General features: G+C 42.7%; 1 pseudogene; it reads right to left on the bottom strand.

The window, feature by feature from the left end:
• Positions 1-430: 430 nt before the first annotated feature.
• On the bottom strand, positions 431-6,013 carry LOC102982166 (transcription initiation factor TFIID subunit 9-like; annotated as a pseudogene).
• Positions 6,014-7,264: the final 1,251 nt, after the last annotated feature.

Here is a 7,264-nt window from a genome sequence, read left to right as displayed (position 1 = left end):
GTGTTGGGTCTTCATTTCTGTGCAAGGGCTTTCTCTAGTTGTGGCAAGCAGGGGCCAGTCTTCATCGTGGTGTGCGGGCCTCTCACTATCGCGGCCTCTCTTGTTGTGGAGCACAGGCTCCAGACGCGCAGGCTCCAGACGCGCAGGCTCAGTAGTTGTGGCTCACGGGCCTAGTTGCTCTGCGGCATGTGGGATCTTCCCAGACCAGGGCTCGAACCCGTGTCCCCTGCATTAGCAGGCAGATTCTCAACCACTGTGCCACCAGGGAAGCCCGAAAATCCAACATCTTAATTGAAAAGTATGGTGACTGTATTTACTCATTAACTACTACTGAAGTTTTCTAAAACAACTTGAAAACATCATGTGTGTGTTTAATTTCAGTACAATGGATTCCAGATCAAGTATACCTGTTACATGTATTAAGGCTGGATTACAAATGTTCATCGTCATCACCATCATCATCATTGTCATCACCTTCACATATTCTTTTAATGTGTTTGATGATTCATGGGCAGTATTTTGTGATGGCACCGTGTTAGTGTTAATAAGAATGTTTTGGGACCCCATTAATGATGGATTAATCCAACATTCTGAACTGCTGCTGTTGCAAGAATTGATGCTTTTACAGCTGGGACTATGAAGTGAGCATCTGTACTATAAACTTTTGCTCTGTGAGGGACATTGGAGTCCCTACCTTAGTTGAAACGGACATGATTTTGGGGGTTGGTGTGCCTGGAGTGGGAATTCTTGGTCTGCTACTAACTGAACCAACACTTAACTGTGGAACCGTTACTCTTCCTGCAGAGTAGATGCCTTTTTTTGTAAAGATTTAAGTTTATAGTTTGGACTGTCAAGCAGTATCTATCAAGTGGCAATTTAGGGGCTGAATATGGCTTGACCAATGGCAAAAGAGTTTGATTTCTTTGCCTTCAATGCCTAATAAAAAATCTCTTGGGGAGGAGAGGTAAAAGATTGGTTAGTGCAACACTGGATTGCCAATCGCACATCATCTGCATCAACAGTAGCTTTCTTAGTGTGGCTTGAATAAATTTTCACATCATCTAAAATTGTGGTCACAAATTGAAAGGCGAACTCCAACATCTGATTTATAACTCTCGCCTCATAGTCTGTAACCTCCATGTCCTTCAGGATTTGTGCCATCATCTGTGCATCTTTCGGCATGCTCCTGGGAGAATGCATCTTGCCAGAATCCGTGATATCTAGTGATCAGACTCCTCGAGCTAAATCACCCACATGAATGTAGTTCAGTCCTGGTTTTGATGCAAGTCCTTTGCCTAGTGTGGTTTTTCCAATCCCTGGTTTACCTTGCCTGCTCCACCCTCCAGCTCCACCCTGCCATACACCCTGACTGGTGAACAGCATGTTGGGCCTTTTCTTATTTTCTTAAATAGATTATATAAGGTGAAAATTATGTATCCTTCAAATGTGTTTCTCTCTTTATTAGGCTCTGATATTGTGCTACTTTCATGAGCTGAGAAAAATTTCAACTTCTTATATGCTCTGAAGTCAACTTATTTAAATGAGGAATAATCTGTCCCTTGAAGTTCGACTAGAACCACCTATTTATAACTCTCAGCCTGTTACTTTTTAACATTGTAGCTCAATGACAATATTTTTATTTTTTCTATGGTTATTGCTCCATTTGGTTTTCTAATTCTTTTTGGAACAATTTTGGCTACTTTTTTTTTTTTTTTACTGGAAAACATAACTCAGAACTATGAGCTTTAACTGATAAAGAAATTGGTATCAGAACAGGCATGAATTTGGTATTTATTTTTGGGCAGTGAAAATCCAGCTAATATCAAAGGTAGCCTTTGGCCTGCTGCCAATAGATTATCATCTGCAATCAAGTATCACCTGAATGAAAGATGCGTTGAAGGCAAAGCGTTGGGGAACCAAGTGGTCTCTGCCACAGAACAGTATGGAGGGCAGATGGGATCTGTGAACTGCTGTAAAGAGGGGTTTCTTTCTGGACAGAATGAAGAAAAAGAATGTGAAGCTTAATACTCTAAAAGTTTGGCTCAAGACAAGTCCCAAAACCATTGGCTTTCTATGTCTATGATAAAAATAATTTATCTTTTGCAGTCGCAGGGCTGATAGTAACTGAAAATCAAATCCAAAGTGTTATATTGAGAATTACTGTAGTACAATATCAGTAAAATTCACAGCCTTGGGACTTCCCTGGTGGTCCAGTGGTTAAGACTCAGCGCTCCCAATGCAGGTGGCCTGGGTTCGATCCCTGGTCAGGGAAGTAGATCCTGCATGCCGCAACTAAAGATCCTGCATGCTGCAATGAAGATCCCGCACGCAGGAATGAAGATCCAGCGTGCCACAGCTGAGACCCGGCAGCCAAATAAATAAATAAATAAATAAATATTAAAACAAAACAAAACACTCATAGCCTTGCCAGGTCTCGTATTTGAAAGTCAGAGCGTTGACCAGAAAAGAAAGCAGTCAGATGACTCAGAGCATCCAAAATCCTACCCCCTTGAGCCTCCCTGGGCAGCAGAAGTGGCTCCTCGAGGCTAATGGGTGACTTCTGACAATCCTTGTCAGCGGGAGGAAATAGTGACATAGTTCTGTGACAGCCTTCTGTTGATCCCTTCTGGTAAATCAAGGTAAATAAGGTAAACTCCATGAAAATACATGTGAGTGATGTTTCTGGAGAGCCAGTGTTCTAGGGAGCATCACAATGTCCCTTCCTAAGTACAAGTTGCTTTGCCTTACAACCTCCTACCATATGAAAGAGACAGAATACCATATTTTACTGATTCACATTTAAGAAAATAATTTATTAAGGTAAAATTCACATAACATAAAATTAATCATTTTTAAATGAACAATCCAGTGGCATTTAGTACATTCACAATTCCAACATTCTAACATCTCTGAAATGGAATTCATCTTACAATCAATGGTATGCTATGGTTTAATTGATAGTGTTTTATAAAATTCTTCATAGTGGAATATAAATAAAGGTGCAACTTTCAGTTGATGGTGTCTTTAAGAGTAGTTGAATTTGGGTACTTGGTGGTTTTCTTGGATTTTTGAGGGAGGATACATCATATTTGGGTGTCTTGCAACCCATTCATTTACTGAGTGACCTGAAAGACTGTCAGCTTTGAGAGGAATCCAGAGCAAAGGAAATTGTCCAGGTGGTCTAGGCTGCAATGTAAGTAGATAGGCCACTTGGTCTCCATGACCCACCAGATCCCAATCATGTTTCGGTCATCTTGCTGAGGGAGTCTATAACAAGCCCAGGAGCAGCAGTGCAGAAGAAAGCCATGCCCTGTCTGATAAGTAACTGATCTCCTTTGAGAAACAGCTTTATCTTACTACTGGTTCCTGACAGAAACTGAATGCTTGTCCATGGGACAACCAGGACAAGTGACCTTGCAAACCGAACTGCCCAATATAATCTGCGAACTATTTGATCCACTCTAAAGTCTGTAGTGTCCAAAAGCATTCATCATCAGGTAGAAAGGATACAAATGAGACCAGGCTTAAGCATGTTTTCCTTTACCAGCCATCGCTCAATGAATACTTATGGTCTCAACAGGCAGAGACTGTTTGAACGGATAAAGAAAAGCAAAACCCAAATATCTGCTGTATATAAGAGATGTACTCTAAAAGATGAAAGAAAATGGAAGGAAAAAGATATACCATGCAGACAGTAAGCTTGTGAAGGCTGGAGTGGCTATAGTATCAGATAAAGTATACTTCAAGACCAAGACTATTACTAGAGATAAAGATAGATATTTCATAATGATAAAATGATCAATTCACCAGGAAGAAATAATAATTAAAAATGTGTAATAACAGAGCTTATGACCTAATAACAGAGCTTCAAAATATGTGGAGCAAAAATTGACAGAATTAAAAGAAGAAATACACAATTCCACAATCATAGCTGGAGATGAAAAAAAAATCTTCAGCAATAGACTAAGAGGCATAAAAAATCAATAAAGACATAGATTATGTGAACAATACCATCAATCATCTTGCCCTAACTGAAATTTATAAAACTCTGTACCAGGACTGCAGGATAAACATTCTTTTCAAATACACACGATATGTTCACCAATGCACCACATGCTGGGCCATAAAACAAACCTCAGTAAATTTGAAAGGATTGACTAGAAAAATGGTACAGATGAACCGGTTTGCAAGGCAGAAATAGAGACACCGATGTAGAGAATAAACGTATGGACACCAAGGGGGGAAAGCGGGGGTGGGGAGTGGTGGTGGGACGAATTGGGAGATTGGGATTGACATATATACACTAATATGTATAAAATAGATAACTAATAAGAACCTGCTGTATAAAAAAATAAAATAAAATTTAAAAAACAAATAATTTGAAATGATTGAAATCATATAGAATATGTTCTATGACCACAACAAAATTAAATTCGATATCAATAATCATAAGATACCTAGAAAACTCCCAAATATTTGGAAATTAAGCAACATAGCTCTAAACAATCCATGGATCAAAGAAGCAATCGCAAGGGAAGTTGGAATGATAATGAAAATGTAAAATGATTAGTAGGATGCAGCTAAAGCAGTCATTAGGGTGAAAATTATAGCTCTAAGTATTTGTAATTGAAAATAAGAAAGGTCTAAATACCCCTTACATTTTATCGTGGAATGCTGACTTGCATCCCCAACTTTATGGTCCAGCGGATTAGATAATTCTCAATTCGCGTTGGGCAGTTTCACGGCGTCTCGTGGACAAATGTTCAGTTTCTACCAGGGTAGCTGTAAGCCAAAGACTGCTTTTCAAGTAGTGGCCAGTGGTTTGTGGGTGGGATCAGAGCCTTACTTCAGAATCCTAGGTGCCCATGCTGTAATTCTCCAGTTGGGGTTGCCAGAAGGTATATGTAAGTTTTTTGTCACAAAATACTTCCAAAACCATTGGGTCTATTGGATAATCAGGCCCAACTGGTAACACAGCTTGCATTGCAACCTGGACCTACCTCTTGGAGAACCCCCTTTGGAGCCAGGTTCTTCTCTAAACTTATAGGTTACTGGTAAGTGAGTCAGAGCAGCCCGCCCCAAAATAGTACACGTCGCCTCCAAACCCAAAGAGGGCCACCAAGCTTTTAACTCTTTCTTTGAGGTGAGTGGTATAAGCTGTGGCATCTTGTTTCTTACTTTAATTTTTATTTATTTATTTAGTTTAGGAAAGCAAAAGAACTGACTTGCAGAGAAGTTTGTAAGATACTCCAAGACTTTGGAAGGACTGGCTCAAAGAAAAATACAACATGTATATAAAAGAAAAAAAAAAGCTGTCTTAGTGTGAGCTGCTCTAACAAATACTATATAGCCTGAGTGACTTAAACAGTAGAAACTTATTTCTCAGAGTTCTGGCTGCTGGAAAGACTGAACTAAAAAAAAAAAAAAAAAAAGCCAAATGGCATAAAATAGACCACAGGTGAGAGCGAGGGCGAGGGAAGGGGCCAGGAATCCATTCAGGAAAGCTGGTAATTGTCGACGTGGAACTGGCAGGGGAAGCAGAAGGGAGAAGCCTGCAAGAGCATGAATTCCAAAAAAGCTGAAATGGCGCGGGCAGAGAACTCCCACAAACCCTGGAATACATGGGCGGTGAGTTTGACAACAGCAATCTTTTCCTTTGCGGAGGATGGAGGTGGAGTCTCCACTCAGCCGCAAACTCTGGAGACTCAGCGCTGGGGCTGGGGCTGGGGGCGGGGCTCCCGAGAGCACCAGGGGAGGCGCTCCCCTCTGGAAGGCACCTGGCACTGTCCCGGGACGGCTCCCTGTTGGTGCCACACGTGTCTTCCAGCCATTCCCAGAGGAGGTCTTCAATTTTCTTTGGCCCCCAGAACTGACTGGGGACCACACAGGTCTTGTCGATGCCACTGTCCTCCAGCTCCTTGCCCTCGACTTTGCCAGTCTCGCACGCCCCACTGGCTTTCCCCCCAGGGGCGCAGGATGCTTTGGAGAGGTTGTCATCTTGATCAGCCCTCATTGGCAGCTCCAGTTCCCATCTACCTGTTTCTTTTTATTGAGGTACAACTTTCACACGATCAAGTGCACAGTTCTTAATGTACCAGCTGAAGGCAGTGATCACTTTTCCTTCTGGACTGCTGAGGCCTCTATGGCACAGGGCCTGGCATGTAGTGCATATCTAAGTGGCTTACAGTAAGTACTAAACAATTATTTGTTGAATGAACTAATGAACAAAACCGAATCAATGTACATTCCCACCAACAGTAGACTGGTGCCTATGTCATCCATATCCTTGTCAAAAATAGGTATCACAGTTATGTTCAAGTTTTACCTATCCGATAGGCATAAAATGATTTCTCATTATAGCTTTCAATTTTTCAGCTCTTTCAATCCCAGTGAGGTGGAATGCTTATCTGTATGGTTACTGGCCGTGGCACTTCTTCTGTGACTTTCCTAATCATGTTCTCTGCGCATTTCAAAAAGTGGGAAATTTGTCCTATTAGTTGGAAAATGTTCTTCATAATTAACCTGAGCAAGACCAGGTCAGACTGAGCGGTTCCGGATCTTGATCACACCACGCACAGACCACCTTCCCTTTCCCACAGTTTCTAAGGAGCCCCTGCAAATAGGGCACATGCTGGGAGAGACCAGAGGATGAGGAGACCCGCTGCCACGCTTAAGGAGTGAATAGTCTTGGTAGGAGAGGGGAGGAGGGGAGAGGGGGAGGGCAGAGGGGGAAAGGAAGGAGAGAGCCAGGCCTGGCACTCAGGAGCTCCAGTCCACTCTTTCTGGGCGCAGCTGTGAACAGAGAGGCTGAGGAGGGAGGGGCTTCTGCGACTCTTTTTTATTCTGCATCCTACTGCCACAGCCAACCAGTCCCCAGTTCCAGCTGACTCTACCACTGCCTCTCACCAGGTTCTCCTGCCTCCAGCTTCATCCTCCCCGCTGGCAAGCCACCAGTCATCTTTCTAAAAGATGAATCTATTTTCAGCTTTCTTCCTAACTCTCCTCCCCATGCCACCGCCACACACCCTTCAATGGCTTCACATCGCTCTCAGGATTGAATAAAAACTGTTAAAGTCAACTTTGCAGCCCCAGAGCACCCCAGCCTGAAGTCCCTTTCCCAAGCCCCTCAATAGGACACTGCAATGCAAGAGTCTCTTCAGAAGTGATGCTGGGTTCCTGAAGAGGGTCAGCTGGGTGGGCACCGCAGAATAAGCTCCTCTCGGGGCTGGCAGGGAGACCCATTGTCACTTGCAGTCTGGTAGAG

This window comes from Physeter macrocephalus, chromosome 3 (genome assembly GCF_002837175.3).
Source record: "Physeter macrocephalus isolate SW-GA chromosome 3, ASM283717v5, whole genome shotgun sequence".
Classification (NCBI taxonomy): domain Eukaryota; kingdom Metazoa; phylum Chordata; class Mammalia; order Artiodactyla; family Physeteridae; genus Physeter; species Physeter macrocephalus.
The sequence above is the reverse complement of the archived record's forward strand: the minus strand, read 5'-3'. Positions and strand labels throughout refer to the sequence as shown.